Genomic DNA, 17646 nt, shown 5'->3' on the forward strand with positions numbered 1-17646 from the left:
CGCATCCGTCCTCAAGAAACTGAAACCAGAGAAAGCAGTGATATTAGACGCTGGGTCTACAGTGAATCTGATCCCAAAGGTGTTCCATTGGGTTCACGCCTGAACCTTGCACAGGCCAGTCCACTTCAGATAGCGTTTGCTTAAACTTATGGACTGATTTTCTTTCAGGTTCATGCACATTTATTTTTATCTGCTATTACTTTTATGTTGTAAGCTCATGTACTGACACGTTCCATGACCTTGGAAATTTGCTCCTAAATTTGGTCCTACGGAACTTGACATGTAAATAAAAAAAAATAATTAAAAGTTATTGACCACGAACAATTGCCCCAAAACTACTGTTTCATGACAGGGAATATTGTAATATTGCAACTATCATCATCTTCGAACTGTTCCTATAGTATTCGCAGTACACAATGGTGTGAAATGTTTCATGTCCTTCCGTTCCTAGCGTTTTCTTAAGCGCAATAAGGGGACCAGACTCTAACCACGAGAAACATCCCCCAAGCCTTCCATCTAATTGACTGGCGATACAGCGTGACTCATCGTCCCACATCACTCGTTTCCTGTCATTCGCTATACAGTTTCATTGTTAAATGAGATTTTCACTCTGCAGCGGGGTGTGCGCTGATATGAAACTTCCTGGCAGATTAAAACTGTGTGCCGGACCGAGACTCGAACTCGGGACCTTTGCCTTTCGCGGGCAAGTGCTCTACCAGCTGAGCTATCCAAGCACGACTCACGCCCCGTCCTCAAAGCTTTACTTCTGCCATTACTTCGTCTCCTACATTCCAAACTTTACAGAAGCTCTCTGGGAAACCTTGCAGAACTAGCACTCCTGAAAGAAAGGACATTGCGGAGACATGACTTAGACACAGCCTAGGGGATGTTCCCAGAATGAGAAAGTTTGGAAAGTAGGAGACGAGGTACTGGCAGAAATAAAGCTGTGAGGAGGGGGCGTGAGTCGTGCTTGGGTAGCTCAGTTGGTAGAGCACTTGCCCGTGAAAGGCAAAGGTCCCGAGTTCGAGTCTCGGTCCGGCACACAGTTTTAATCTGCCCGGTAGTTTCAGTTTCATTGCTATTTATACCAATTCACGCATCGCTTAGCGCTGGCCACAAAAAATGTGTGGCTTACGAGGAGCCGCTAAACCATTCCTTTTAACACCGTACGCACAGTCAATGTGCTGGTTGCACTGCCCATAGCACTTTGGAATACACGAGCGATTCCTTCCAGTAAGATGATACGACTGTTTGCAATCACACGTAACAGCCAACACCGACAGTAGCTCAGCTACTACTTGCGACAGCTTGATTCATCACCAATATTTCCCAGCCATCCCGCAATACTGGCTTGTATCGCAGGTACAACTGCAGTAATGTGTACGCTAACACTATAGCAGCCATACATTGCTGTCATTACCGGCCGCGCGGAATGGCCACGCGGTCGTAGGCGCCATGTCACGGACTGCGCCCCCCCCCCCTCCCCCACCGGAGGTTCGAGTCCTCCCTGAGGCATGGGTGTTTGTGTTGTTATTAGCATAAGTTAGTTTAAGTATTGTGTATGTCTAGGTTCAAATGTTTCAAATGGCTCTGAGCACTGTGGGACTTAACATCAGAGGTCATCAGTCCCCTAGAACTTAGAACTACTTGAACCTAAGTAACCTAAGGACATCACACACATCCATGCCCGAAGCAGGATTCGAACCTGTGACCATAGCGGTCGCACAGTTTCAGAGTGAAGCGCCTAGAACCGCTCGGCCACCAGAGGCCGGCTGTACGTCTAGGGACCGATGACCTCAGTTGTTTGGTTCCTTAGGAATTCACACACATTTGAACATTTGTCATTACCGCAAAATACAGCACCTGTAAACGCACCTTAAGGGACATGACTTTTGTCTCAACTCTCTCAACTCTCTCTCTCTCTCTCTCTCTGTGTGTGTGTGTATGTGTGTGTGTGTGTGTGTGTGTGTGTGTGTGTGTGAGAGAGAGAGAGAGAGAGAGAGAGAGAGAGAGAGAGAGAGAGAGAGAGAGACAGAGAGAGAGAGAGAGAGAGAGAGAGAGAGAGAGAACGCTGCGGCGGCGTGGATTCTATCGGCCAGTCCGCGTGCAGCAAACAAACACCCACGCACCGTCCGTATACAGAGGCAGGGGGCTCGCAGTAAACACAGCTCCGCTTCGGCGGTTGGCTGAATCCTCTCGGCTTCTGCACTACGCCGTTTTCCCCCCACGCTGGCCGGTCTGAAACGTTACTGTCACATACCTCCACATCTAAACTGAGCGAAGGGCGGAACGCGCCAAACTACTACTATTGAAAATATCGTCGCGCAAAACGCGAGTTGGAGAGATTATGACGTCTTCTACAGCACAGGAGATGATCAGATGAAGATCTTATTTCCAAATCTTCGTTTACATTCAATACAGAATGCCTAAAAATGTGTTGGTCAAACGTAGAAGGAATATTCCTATAATTATATCTCCGGAAAGTAAAACTTGCCATTTGAATTGCTTTATTTGTGACAGATGTATACTTTACCAGGCAGATAAACAGGTGTTGTGTATTTCCAATTTCTGAATTTCAGAATTACCAGTGCTATTGGATAACGTTACGTTTGCAGAAAGAAACGACTGTGGTTTATTCACAACGGGGCACCAAACCTATTTTCTACGCATCGTGCAATAGAACTCCACCGTAACGTTTCTTGGACGATGGACTGATTGAGGAGATCCGTTAGCGTAGACTCCCCTTTCACCAGACCTCACTCCGTTGGATTGCTGGATGTGCGGACATTGAAAGGATATATAGAGACGTTACAGGACCGTGTGAGCAGTGCATGTGATGCAATAGGGATGGAACCAGATGTATTCTGAGCACTGGGTGATTCACTGTGAAGAAGGCCCTTAGGATGTGTCAGGATGCCTGGTAACTACATGTGTCAATGCCTGTAGCCTCTGCTTCTCCGTCAGCGACAGATGGGAGTGAAAGGACAGATTGGCCCGTATCTCAACACGTATTGCTTTCCGGGCATACGATCATAGCAACGTTTCTTCCGGTTCTGACCATAAATACCTCCTGTAGGAATATTTGACTTCATTTTAGAAAGCCTGTGTTCCGTTGGTAGTATCAAAACGGCTACCTGTATGAGTAACGCTACTTGCTCTTTTGTTTTCAAAGTGGCGAGTAACTGATAAAAATGTTATCGAAGAGTCATCGTCTTTCCCGAAGTTACGATTATACTTCTAGCATGCTATATTTCCGTACAGAGAACAGGAACACTTTGCTAATTCACCGTCTTCGCACATTGTACGGTTGCTACACTTTGTTGTTGACTGCTTGACAAGCCAGCAGACATCGAGCACGTGTTTACATGCTGATGTCTGTGCGGAGGTTTTAGATTTTGTGTAATACGGTCACATTTGAGAACTAAATATAAAAGATGTCGACTCTATATACCAGAAGGGTGTAACGTAAGGAATAAGAATGGCAAAAGAACAAAGTGGGGAGATATGAGAATGATAACTGTCATCTAGCGCTGGCTCGTAAACACGATGAAAGCACATTGAGGAGATTAGAACAGCTTACATGTAGTGTGTTACATTTATAAACGCAAGCTTCACCAGAACAGTTGTATTACAAATGCTGTCCTGGAATATAAAATTGGGACCGAACACAGTCAGTGGCGAAAGTAATCAGTAACACACTTCGTGCGAGCACTCTGCCTGATAAAAGAAAGACAGAGACATGGTCAGATATCAACGTAACTTCCTACACGATACATCATCCGTGGTTATGTAAGAGTTCCAGCTGAAATTTTCTGTGATGGTTGTAGCGACCACCTATCACATGATCGTAGTTTGTGTACATTGTTGTTGTCAGGCATGGTAGTGTCGATAAGGGGCGTGAACAGCGTCATATGTCAGATGATTACTGTGAAGAAGACCACGGAGCTGTCGCGTACTGTGCGAGACAGCTTTATCAGCACCTGTTAGAATAAATAAGTTGTGAAGCTATTCGAATCGGCTGTTAGTGATGTGACTGTTAGGTGGGACTGCGAATTAACAACCTCAACTAAACAAAGACCAGGCAGACGCCATGCACTGACGGAAAGAGGCCGTCGAACATTGCCGAAGGTGATTCTAAACGTAATCATAAAATCAGTGGAAGGAATTAGTCTAGAGTTCCAAAGTGTTACAACCGGTACACCTAGCACAACGACCGCGTGTAGGGAGTTAAAAGGCATGGGGTACAATTATCGATGAGCCGCTCACAAAACGAACAACACGGTACTCAAAGATAAGTGAGGATTGATGTGTTATAAAGAGCGACACTACTGTACGGTCATGACTGGAAACTAGTGATTTGGACGGAAGAATAACGCTATAACCTTTCAGAATCCAATAGAAGGGTTAGGCTTGCGAACGGCTGCAAAATGTTATCCGCACTCATGCGTGGCTTCAACAGTGAAGTACACTGAAACGCCAAACGGAACTGATATAGGCATGCGTGTTCAAATACAGAAATATGCCGTGTGGGATTAGCCGCGGTCTTAGGCGCTGCAATCATGGACTGTGCGGCTGATCCCGGCAGAGGTTCGAGTCCTCTCTCGGGCATGGGTGTGTATGTTTGTCCTTAGGATAATTTAGATTAAGTAGTGTGTACGCTTAGGGACTGATGACCTTACCAGTTAAGTCCCATAAGATTTCACGCACATTTTTTTGAACAGAGATATGTAAACAGGCAGAGCACGGCGCTGCGTCGGCAACGCCTATATAAGACAACAAGTGTCTGGCGCAGTTTTTGTATCGGTTACTGCTGCTACAATGGCAGGTTATAGAGATTTAAGTAAGTTTCAACGTGGGGTTATAGTCGGCACACGAGCGATGGGTCACAGTATCTCCGACGTAGCGATGAAATGAGGATTTTCCCGTATGACCATTTTATGAGTGTACCGTAAATATCAAGAAATCTGGTAAAACATCAAATCTCCGATATCGCTGCGGCCGGTGAAAGATCCTGAAAGAACGATATCAATGACGACTGAAGAGAATCGTTCGACGGGACGGAAGTGCAACCCTTCATGAAATTGCAGCAAATTTAAATGCTGATCCACCAACAAGAGTCAGCGTGCGAACCATTCAACGAAACATCATCGATATGGGCTTTCGGAGCGAAGGCTCACTCGTGTACCCTTGATAACTGCACGACACAAAGCTTTACGCCTCGCCTGCGCCCGTCAACACCCACATTGGACTCTTGACGACTGGAAACATTTTTCCTCGTCGGAGGAGTCTCGTTTCAAACGGTATCGAGCGGGTGGAAGTGTACGGGTATGGAGACAACCTCATGAATCCATGGACCCTGCATGTCAGCAGGGGACTGTTGAAGATGGTGGAGGCTCTTTAATATTGTGGGGCGTTTGCATTTGAAGTGATATGGGAAGCCTAATAAGTCTAGAGACGACTCTGACAGGTGACACGTACGTAAGCATCCAGTCTGATCACCTACATCCACTCATGTCCTTTGTGCGCTCCTACGGACTTGGGAAATTCCCGAAGGACAGTGCAACAACCCAGACGCCCACAATTGCTATACAGAGCCTCCAGGAACACTCTTCTGAGTTTAAACACTTCCGCTGGCCACCAAACTTCCCCGACATGAACATTATTGAGCATATCTGGGACGCGTTGCAACGTGCTGTTCAGAAGACATCTCGACCACTTCGTAGTCTTACTGATTTTCGGACAGCCGTGCAAGATTAATGGCATCAGTTCCCTCCAGCACTACTTCAGTCCGTTCCACATGGTGTTGCGGCACTGCTGCTAGCCCGGGTGGGCCCTACACGATATTAAGCAGTTGTACCAGTTTCTTTGGCTCTTCAGTGTACAATGAAGTTCTGTTACGGCATGACAGTGTTCATTATGGCTATGGTGTGGCCCCTTAATTACGTTTAAGAAAACGTTAAATGCGCAAAGATATGAACTCACTGTAGAGTAGTGTACTGCGTACATCAGAAGAACGTGTATCAGCATGACAATGTACTGTATCATAAATAGCACCTCTTTGTGGACAATAACATTCCTAAAGTTGACTGTCTGCCAGGAGTCCCGATCTCATACCAACCGAATACCTTAGGGATGAGTTAGAAAGTCGTCTTCGCTGCAGAACCCAGCGTCCTACATCACTACTTCATCTGGTTTCGACTGTCGAAGAAGAACGGTCTGCCTTTCCTCCACAGACACACAAACGCCTCACTGAAATGTCCATGGCAGAGTTGAAGCCATCAAAAAGGCGAAGGATGGACATATCACATGTTTATGTCCACTAATAAGTGTCTCTTTACTATTCATCAGATAGTGTACATACACTCCTGGAAATGGAAAAAAGAACACATTGACACCGGTGTGTCAGACCCACCATACTTGCTCCGGACACTGCGAGAGGGCTGTACAAGCAATGATCACACGCACGGCGCAGCGGACACACCAGGAACTGCGGTGTTGGCCGTCGAATGGCGCTAGCTGCGCAGCATTTGTGCACCGCCGCCGTCAGTGTCAGCCAGTTTGCCGTGGCATACGGAGCTCCATCGCAGTCTTTAACACTGGTAGCATGCCGCGACAGCGTGAACGTGAACCGTATGTGCAGTTGACGGACTTTGAGCGAGGGCGTATAGTGGGCATGCGGGAGGCCGGGTGGACGTACCGCCAAATTGCTCAACACGTGGGGCGTGAGGTCTCCACACTACATCGATGTTGTCGCCAGTGGTCGGCGGAAGGTGCACGTGCCCGTCGACCTGGGACCGGATCGCAGCGACGCACGGATGCACGCCAAGACCGTAGGATCCTACGCAGTGCCGTAAGGGACCGTACCGCCACTTCCCAGCAAATTAGGGACACTGTTGCTCCTGGGGTATCGGCGAGGACCATTCGCAACCGTCTCCATGAAGCTGGGCTACGGTCCCGCACACCGTTAGGCCGCCTTCCGCTCACGCCCCAACATCGTGCAGCCCGCCACCAGTGGTGTCGCGACAGGCGTGAATGGAGGGACGAATGGAGACGTATCGTCTTCAGCGATGAGAGTCGCTTCTGCCTTGGTGCCAATGATGGTCGTATGCGTGTTTGGCGCCGTGCAGGTGAGCGCCACAATCAGGACTGCATACGACCGAGGCACACAGGGCCAACACCCGGCATCATGGTGTGGGGAGCGAACTCCTACACTGGCCGTACACCTCTGGTGATCGTCGAGGGGACACTGAATAGTGCACGGTACATCCAAACCGTCATCGAACCCATCGTTCTACCATTCCTAGACCGGCAAGGGAACTTGCCGTTCCATCAGGACAATGCACGTCCGCATGTATCCCGTGCCACCCAACGTGCTCTAGAAGGTGTAAGTCAACTACCCTGGCCAGCAAGATCTCCGGATCTGTCCCCCATTGAGCATGTTTGGGACTGGATGAAGCGTCGTCTCACGCGGTCTGCACGTCCAGCACGAACGCTGGTCCAACTGAGGCGCCAGGTGGAAATGGCATGGCAAGCCGTTCCACAGGACTACATCCAGCATCTCTACGATCGTCTCCATGGGAGAATAGCAGCCTGCATTGCTACGAAAGGTGGATATACACTGTACTAGTGCCGACATTGTGCGTGCTCTGTTGCCTGTGTCTATGTGCTTGTGGTTCTGTCAGTGTGATCATGTGATGTATCTGACCCCAGGAATGTGTCAATAAAGTTTCCCCTTCCTGGGACAATGAATTCACGGTGTTCTTATTTCAATTTCCAGGAGTGTAAATGAGGAAGTTCTCGCTCGATGAAAAAGGTTTCTTACAAATATTAAAGTCTGAAGGATAAGTTTTCAAATGTGACACGTACCTCACTTCTTTGTTGCGGTGTCTACTGAGAACACACTCTCCACGCTAGTACGTTATCTTGGGGCTTCACCCACCCGCATCGCCGTTATCAAAGAGCGAAAGTCACCTTTTTTCGGAAGTTCTCACGTTACACGTTACAATGCCTTCCGGTAAGGAATACTGGGGAAACTAAAGGAAGATTTGCGAGAGAACAAGACGAGAAACACGACGTCCGAACTACACTGAATTGACTTCACATGAAGCGATGGGAGATTAACACTTAATCATTCTTAGGAAGAAGAATGTGCTGTTTTACTTCATTGCACAGACCAGTTATATTAAAGCTGTCTTTTCTTCTTAAATCGTTCCTTTACTGCAGTGCACAGCCACTCCAAGGAACTTTCATCACAATGAGAATAACCTAACTTCCCACCTACAGCGTGAGATACATGTCATTTTAAAAATGATGAGTCGTCTGATTAACGTGTCGGTTCGATACAAACAACGGAGCTGTTTGTCCTTGATGAATAGCATTATTAACACTGGACGTTTGTGTTTTTACTCTAATATACGACTTATTTTCACAGTTTTGGACAGAATATGATTTACATACAGGGTGTATCATAATTAATTGCGTAAACGCTGACAGTTGAAAGTACACGATACTTGAAGCAAAACAGTTTCAGTAAACATAGGGTCGAAGATGCATACCTTAAGAGCTACGAGCAATTTTTCATCTTCGATACTGTGGAACAAATCTATTCTACTGTATATTCTTTTGCTTTTCATATTTTGGGCAAAGGTAGTATTGACCAAAACAAGAAAAAAACGTCCAGTAAACATGTGCTGTAAAATGCATTCCTTAAGAGCTATGAGCACTTGTTCATCTTCGCTACTTTGAAACACAACTCTACTAATGAACAAGTGCTCGTAACTTTTAAGGTATGCGTTTTAGAACACATGTTTGCTGGACATTTTTTTCTTATTTTGGTCAATACTACCTTTGCCCAAAATATGAAAAGCAAAAGAATATACAGTAGAATAGATTTGTTTCACAGTATCGAAGATGAAAAATTGCTCGTAGCTGTTGAGGTATGCATATCCGACCCTACGTTTTGTGAAACTTTTTTGCTTCTAGTATAGTGTACTTTCAACTGTCTGTGTTTGCGCCATTAATTATGATACACCCTGTGTACTGCAAACGAGGAATACTCTGTAGCACTCCCCTCATGTCACCCTGAAAAATGTTCGACATCAGCCAGTTTCGTCACGTTAAGTCCGACTGTTGAAGTCTGTCTGTAACGAAGCTCTTGGTTGGAAATTTTTGGTATTTGACTGGCCAGCGGGAGGATGAAATAACATGTTTTACTTTCCCGCTACCATCGCTGACACATAATGGTGATATTTTATTATTCCCTCCCCCCCCCCCCCCTTCCATCCTCAAATACATCTTCCTCTGTCCCCAAACTCACCATGATGCCTCAGGATGTGCCCTATGCACCGATCCCTTCTTTTAATCGAGTTGTGCCAAAAATGTCTACTGTCCCCAGTTCAGTTGATTGGCTCTTCATTAATTATTGTATATACCAATCTAACCTTCACCACTGACCTGTAACATTACGTATGAACGCTTTTTGCTCCTTATTTGTTTGAACTGGTTGTCGCTGATGTTTCACTACCGTACGAGGCTGCACTCGGAATATCTTTGGAAAAGATTTCCAAAGTAGTAAACTTATATTTACTAAACCTCTACGCTACTTTTAGTGTCTTATTTCCTATTCTAATTCTCTCTAACTCAGGTCTGTAACAATCCCTAACACTCGTTTTACTTGTTTTGACGATCATCTTAAAACGTCTTTTCAATACGCTTTCCATTCCTTTTAACGGATCAGTCAACTTCTTTGCTTTCTGACAGAATTACAATGTCATGAGGAGATCAAGGTAACAATTATTGAACTATATGAAACAAATTCGTCTTAACTTCTGAACGGTTTGCCTTAATACAGTCAAACTCCACGGTTGACCGCAGGCCATGATGGGAATTCATATGGTTTGAATTAGCGACGAATCCCTTCTTCATTTGGACGATTTCGTCAATAAGCAAAATTGGCGCATTTGGGGGACTGAGAATCAGCATTTTGCGAAGGTGAAGTCTCTTCATCCTCAGCGGGTGACTGTGTGGTGTGTCACGGAATAATCGGTGCGATAGTGCTTGATGGCACGGTGACTATTGAACGGTACGTGAAGGTTTTGAAAGATGATTTCACTCCCATTATGCAAATGACCCTGACCCTGTGGTTCGCGCAAGACAGAGCTCGACCCCTTCGAATCAGGACAGTGTTTGATGTCCAGGAGGAGCACTTTGGGAACCGCACTCTGGCTCTGGGATACCCAGAGGCCACTTGCATCGGAATCGATTGGCAGCCATATTCTTCGGGTCTGAACACATGCGACTTCTTTTTGTGGGGCTGTATTAAAGACAAGGTGTACAGCAATAACCCCAAAACAATTGCTGAGCTGAAAATATCCATTCAAGACGTCATCAACACCATGATCTTCCGACACTTCAGCGGGTTATGCCGAATTACGCTATTCGTCTGCGTCACAACACCGCCAATGAAGGCTGGCGTATGGAACATGTCATAACCTAAACCGAATTTCTGTAATGAGGTTAATTGTTGAATAAAGTGTGTGCACGGCGTACTTTGTACATGATTTACATTTTTTCCATATAGATCAATAATTGTTACCCATGTTGAACATGTGACATCACCAGATGACGTAACTCGCCACACGTGCAGTAATTAGGCTTCAATGTATAAAAAAAAATCGTTCAGATGGCTGTGAGCACTATGGGACTTAACATCAGAGGTCATCAGTCACCTAGATCTTAGAACTACTTAAGCCTAACTAACCTAACGACATCACACACACCCATGCCCGAGGCAGGATTCGAACCTGCGACCGTAGCAGACGGGCTGTTCCGGACTGAAGCGCATAGAACCGCTCGGGCACCGCGGCCGGCTTCAATGTGAAAGGATGATTGAGCAATACAGTTCTTGCATTCGTGCAAAAGAGGCAAATTTCTAACATCTTTCGTAAATTTGGTCCGTCGTAAAAATTACAAGATTATTGTCTCATTGTAACCAAGTACAAGCAGTTTCTATTTTGTGCTTCTATCCTTTTTGCCCTTCTTTTTTTCTTTACAGAGATCATTTAGTGTCCGCAGCTCGTGGTCGTGCGGTAGCGTTCTCGCTTCCCACGCCCGGGTTCGATTCCCGGCGGGGTCAGGGATTTTCTCTTCCTCGTGATGACTAGGTGTTGTGTGATGTCCTTAGGTTAGTTAGGTTTAAGTAGTTCTAAGCTCTAGGGGACTGATGACCATAGATGTTAAGTCCCATAGTGCTCAGAGCCATTTGAACCTTTTTTTTTTATCATTTAGTAAAGATAACGTACGTCATATGCAGATAATGAAGCAAAATGGAATTTCACACTCATTTACTTGTGACACCACAGAACAGGCTTTTTTTTGTACTGTACTTTGTAATAAAGCAGCGGAAACCGCAAGACCGGTATACAGAATAATTGTCTGACTCAATGAAAAAGTACTACGTGTCAGGCGCTAGATTCGAAGCCAGAGACGCATTCACTGAAGTTACGCAAATGGGCTCTGAGCCACACTGACGTGAAAACCTGACTGCTATTGGGACGAACAGGTGTAACAGACTGACTAAGGTCAACTGTTACACATACGCTGAGGTGGTGATGTCACATGTTCAATATTTTTCATCCACTTTTGGGGCGATTCTCGACATCTGTGACTCCATGTGTACTGTATTAAATTACTTGTCTCAGTGTCATCTACGTCGCTTCGGAGGTTATAAACATTAATAAGGAACACTCTGGGTATGAGATTACACAGTTCTTTCGCACCCGCAAAGGAACAAAATTTACTTGCATAACTTGTTTTTTTCTGAGGTGGTAATTGAAACTTGATCACCTGCCTTGATACAATTTGAACAACACCGGCAATGATTCGGACATCTCTGTCCAGCCTCTGCAGGGTCTCCACGTCAGCAGACATCGTCGTCGGGTTTGACGAATGCCCCGTCACGCAGGCAGCCTACATATTGAGGCAGCAGGGAGCGGCCACTGCAGACCGCCTGCTGTGGACGGTGTCTTGCGCAACGGAGCCGGGTAAACGGCGTGTTCACCCAAGCGCGGTTTATTAATATCTGCAGTCGAGCCGAAAGGCCTTCCGCCTTCCACAGCACGGGAACAGCAAATACCTGCTGTGCCGAGAATCGCCGGTCGGGTCCAGACACAAAAAGATGGCACAACGGAACCTGATAAAACCACTCACCTGTGGAAGCAAACCGTACACTCCTGAAGAACTTAATCGGTGACACCCATACAAGAAAATTACATACGACGACCTACGACTCTAAACTCTCAAACAACAAAGGTAATGCATTTAAAAAAAAAGACAAACATTTCCCGCAAAATAAAAAATTCAGTACAGAAACACATGCCAAAGTCAAAACGGTCAACCTGCGGATCCAAGGTTACAGGAATTTCTGTTATTGCACCGAATCGAATTGGGGAAGAAAGAAAGAAATTTCACAATTTAACTAATAGAAGGTATAGGTTGACTGGACACTTCCTGGGGCATTAAGGAACTGTCAGTTTGGTAAGGGGGCGGGGGGGGGGGGGGGGGTTGGGAAGAAACCTTATAAGGAGATCAAGGTTTCAATACAGTAAGCAGGTTCAAAAGGACATAGTAGTAAATACGCGGAGGTGAAGAGACTTGCACAGGAACAACAATCTTATCTACGAGGTTAATTACAAGGACTTCAGCAAAATCTAAATCGGAATGAATAGAAGGGCATTTGAAAAGATATAAAGAGCGTATAAGGGCATGGAAATACAGCACAGACTACTCAATACACCAAAGACCAAGCACAATAGGAAAAGATATGAACATTATAAAAAACCAGTAAAAGAAAAAACACCTCCTCCCAATTTTAGAAAACTTTTATAAATAAGAAATTAAATGAAAGTTATATAAATCAGTAATAAATGTCACCTCCTCCATGTTCAAGAAAACTTCCACATACATGAAGCACTAATACACAATAAAGAGTTACTTAATGACCAGGTAAATTTTGGGAAACAGACACTATATAAAACAGTTTAAAAAGTCACGTAAAGAAGAAAAAAAAGCTTTACCTTTCTACCCATCACTCCCTCTCATTCTGTCTCTCAGACTTCCCCTTCTTCAAATCATCCACACCTCCTCACCCTCTTTCCCACTTCACATTACCAACTCACTCTCCAATCCCCTACTTTTCATTCACTGTTCACTCACTTTTGCACATTTTCGCCCCCCTACAGCACTTAACTACTCCCCATTTAGAGATTCGACTCAATCACTAACACTTCGTTTCACTCACACAATAAATAACTTGCACAGAATAGAGTAGCCTGAAGAGCAGCATCAAACCAGTCTGTGGACTGCATAACACAACAACACAGTACATTAATCAAGCGACATAATACACATACGACGAATTGTAAAGGAAGAGAACGTTTTTAGAACAAAGGAAAAACTAGCCGTTTAGTTGGCAATACTACTCACACAAAACAAACATACGTGATCAGACGGAAATCTGGAAACGAACAGTAATGATGCCACATTGTGTTGGCATCACATCAAAAGACGCATAGTTCTCCAAAGCAATGTGGGATTAGGAAGAAACCAAGCAAACGAATACCTAAAAGCGTGCAAGCTGACGGCATTTGGTGATGTAAGCAAAAATCGAGCATAAAAGCCGTAAGTAAAATCAACAACATTTGTAATGAACTGTTTCTTGATCGAGACAGTAAGACAAATTGTAAATACGTCTCATTAAACACCACTGATGATGTTTTATTCCAATAAAACGCATGTTGGCTGAGAAAAATGTGCACCTCCTTACAGCCACAAATATGGATTCAGATCTCATACAGGTGTATCGTAATTAATAGGGAAAACTGACAGCAGTGGAAGTACATGAGAATAGAAGCAAAAATGTCCCAGTAAGAATGTCCCCTCCCCATCTAACACCACTCTAATCTGACTGCAATCCTCTGTGTTTTTTTCTTCTGCCGTTATCTTCGCAGTAAAATGAACAGAACTCCGACTGAAGAACTGCAGCAGCCAATTGTCCACTCTCGTCAAGATGTAAGAGATGCTTCTGCGATGTTTAGAAGAAATCGTAACTCACTGAGACTACGAGTACAGTACTGCGTCCAAATGCAAGGGCGACACGTCGAACATCTTCTTTATGAGCTGCCAGTGTGCAATAAACTGTAAAGTGTAACGTACTGAACCTGCATCCTATTTCTTGTTCAGGTAGACCATGGGTGAAATCTGAGCCAAGTTAGTTGAGGACTCAGTCGAAAAGCTTACACTGCACATACATGTGCACTAACAAGGACAATGTTTCATACTGAGGGCAGTGGCACCTCGTAACCACCTATACTCAAATACCTCGCAAACGGCCAGCTTGCATATCCCTGTTTGCAGAGAAGTCTTTAATTCTATTATCGTAATGAATCGAATTGGGAAGGAAAGAAATTTGTTTCTTAACTTGACTAATAGAAGGGATCGGTTTATAGGACACTACCTGAGGCGTCAGAGAATTGTCAGTTTGGTGGTGTTGACGGAGAGGGGGGGGGGGGGGGGGGGTGTTGGGTAAAAACCTTACAAGGAGACCAAGACTTCAATAAAGTAAGCAGTTTCAAAGAGACCTAGCTGTAGTAGGTATGCAGAGGTGAAGAGGATGGACTAACATGGAGTTATGCATCCTATCTTAGGACTTAAGACCACAACAACAAAAACGTCAGAATAAATTTTTACTTCCTGGCAGATTGAAACTGTGTTCTGGATTGGGACTCGAAACTGGGAGCTTTGCCTTTCGCGGGCAAGGGCTCTACCAAGTCCACTCCCCATTCAATTTTGCTTCCGCCAGAAGTTCATCTCCTACCTTCCAAACTTCACAGACGCTCTCCTGCGAAACTTGCCGGAGTAGCACTCCTGGAAGAAAGGAAGTTGCATCAACGTAATTTACTTCACCCCCCCCCCTGTCAGTTTTATTAACTACGATACCCTCGTATAGCACCGTGTAATACCTCCCGCAACTTTCGCTGTCTGCGGTGTATAACGCTCCGGCGAAAAATTGCAGCAGCCCATTGTACAGTCTCGTCAAGATGTACGACTAACGTTGGAAAATTCTGCACGAATATCGAAAATCTAAAATGTCGATGTGTCAACCTGATCTGTGACTACCAAACAGAACAGATTAGTTGGTGCTAGATTACGAGGATTAAAGGCGCGAAAGACACGCTCGATAGCGTCCCAGGTACTGCTCGATTATGTTATCAACAAGTTTGTTGGTGCTGCCATTATCCAAAGGAAGCTTATAAATATCCATATCCGTTTTATAGATTTGAGCGCCTTTTTCTTGCTGCAATTTTCATTTATTTATGTTCCCGAGTATTTCGTCTTTTTTATTAAGATATCGTCAGTATTGCAAAGAAAAACAAAAAACTTTATTATTCCATATTATATTCATTGAAGAAGTATTATGTAAAAAATGAAACACGTTGGACGGTAAATAAATATAAACAACAAAATGAAAAAAATGTTTCTATTTGTAAAACGTATGATAACGTTAAAGTCGAGAAACAGTGGTAACAATGAAAACAGTAAGGTATGTAGAGATTTAAAACGGAAAAATTACATGAAATTAAAGATAGGAAAAGAAGACGTGTTTGTGGCGTAAATCACTGGAAACAGTAGCAACCGTGAAACACCGTTCGGAGCGATGCAAAGTGGAAAGAGCACAAAAAGAGACTTCAGGAAAAGTAGATGTCAGGCAGAGATTCAGTAGAATAATCTTAAGAAACTGTAATTCATTAAAGATTCCAGAGTATTGCTCATCAATCTGGGATCCTTACCGAGGTAGATTAATCGAAGAGACAGAGAATATCGAAAGAAGAGTGCCGCGTTTCGCCACTGGATCAATTTGTAAACACGAAAGCTTTACCGAGATGCTCGACAAACTACAGTGGCACGCGCTACAGGAGAGGTGTCTTGCTTCACGGAGAGTTTTACTGTCGGAATTCCGGACAACGTATTACAGTCTTCCACAGATGGGCCACGAAATGGTTGCAAAGAGGAAAACAGAAGCCAAAAAAAGCGCTGTTGCGCAGGTTTACCGACGACAGCCGTTCTTTCAACCAACATCCGCATGTGGAACAGGGGAGAGGGGAATCTAAGGACCATAAGGTGGCTTGCGTAGTGCAGATGCACGTATATGGATATGTGCTCAACAGGATTGAGGTCAGGTGAGCTGTTGGACCACATCAGCACCTTCTTGTCAGTGGTTAGTCGAATCAACCGTTCTGATACAATTCGTTAATAAAGACGTGCACATTCTCTTGATGAAGGTGCACGTCACTGCGGGCTCCATTAATAAATCGGACCCCTCCAACTGACAGCATGCTGTTGTTTCGTTCGGGGCTGAGGCACAATGTCATGTGGTTCCGTGGTCACATTTCATAGTAAGATGTAGGTCTGCTAGGAAATCAATACATGAAAAATTGTGTCGGACCGGCACTCGAACCCGGACCCCCAGTTCATGGCGAGCGGTTGATGTACCATTCGGCTATCCGAGTTCGCTTGACGGACAGATCCAGACTTTCATACATCGGCAACCAAATGTATACCACCCGCCCTCGTACATCCATTACGTATACTCCGTACAGGGAAGACTCTTTAATTGAAAGACGCTTCCTCAGAGTCGGCGGATAAATACGAGATTGCGGTGTACGGGTGTCCAAATGAACATTACGTCGTACTTCTCAACGACATAGCTGTTGCAGTATCTCCTAGTAGGAGATGAATAAGTAATGGGATCAAATGTTGGTCAGATCAAGGAATATTTCAGTCTGCCTTTGATCTAGCCGCCGCTCGTGATTAGCCGAGCGGTCTAGGGCGCTGCAGTCATGGACTGTGAGGCTGGTCCCGGAGGAGGTTCGAGTCCTCCCTCAGGCATGGGTGTCTGTGTTTGTCCTTAGGATAGTTCAGGTTAAGTAGTGTGTAAGCTTAGGGAATGATGACCTTCGCAGTTAAGTCCCATAAGATTTCACACACATTTCAACATTTTTTTGATCTAGCCTTCACCTCCCAATCATGATCCACCAGGAAGTCACGAAACGTGGTTCGGATTCCACTCTAAACTGTATGTCACCATTCCACGGCAGGTTTCTAGTCTAGCTAAATGACCCGTAGTCGCCGAAATGGTGTCGAGCTGTAAAACTTTCAGCAGGCCAGAATGAGATTTTTGCAATGCAGCAGAGTGTGCGCTGATATGAAACTTCCTAGCAGATTAAACTGTGTGCCGGACCGAGACTCGAACTCGGGACATTTGCCTTTCGCGGGCAAGTGCTCCACCATCTGAGCTACTCAAGAACGGCTCACGACCCGTCCTCACAGCTGGAGTTCTGGGAGTACCTCGTCTCCCACAGAAGAGCTTCTGTGAAGTTTGGAAGGTAGGAGGCGAGGTACTGGCAGAACTGCAGCTGTGAGGACGGGTCGTGAGTCGTTCTTGGGTAGCTCAGATGGTGGAGCACTTGCCCGCGAAAAGCAAAGGTCCCGAGTTCGAATGACGGTCCGGCACACAGTTTTAATCTGACAGGCAGTTTCTTTCACCAGGCCGTCAAATCACACGTCCATCCGCTCGATACAATTTGAAAC

The 17646-nt window shown here is 45.1% G+C and overlaps 1 non-coding gene across 1 annotated transcript; it reads left to right on the forward strand.

Annotated features, from left to right (window-relative positions):
- The first annotated feature begins 967 nt into the window (after positions 1-967).
- Trnas-uga (transfer RNA serine (anticodon UGA)) lies at positions 968-1042 on the forward strand. Its single transcript has one exon. It is a non-coding gene; the product is annotated as a tRNA-Ser (tRNA).
- Positions 1043-17646: the final 16604 nt, after the last annotated feature.

Source organism: Schistocerca gregaria, chromosome 10, assembly GCF_023897955.1.
Source record: "Schistocerca gregaria isolate iqSchGreg1 chromosome 10, iqSchGreg1.2, whole genome shotgun sequence".
NCBI classification, from domain to species: Eukaryota; Metazoa; Arthropoda; class Insecta; order Orthoptera; family Acrididae; genus Schistocerca; species Schistocerca gregaria.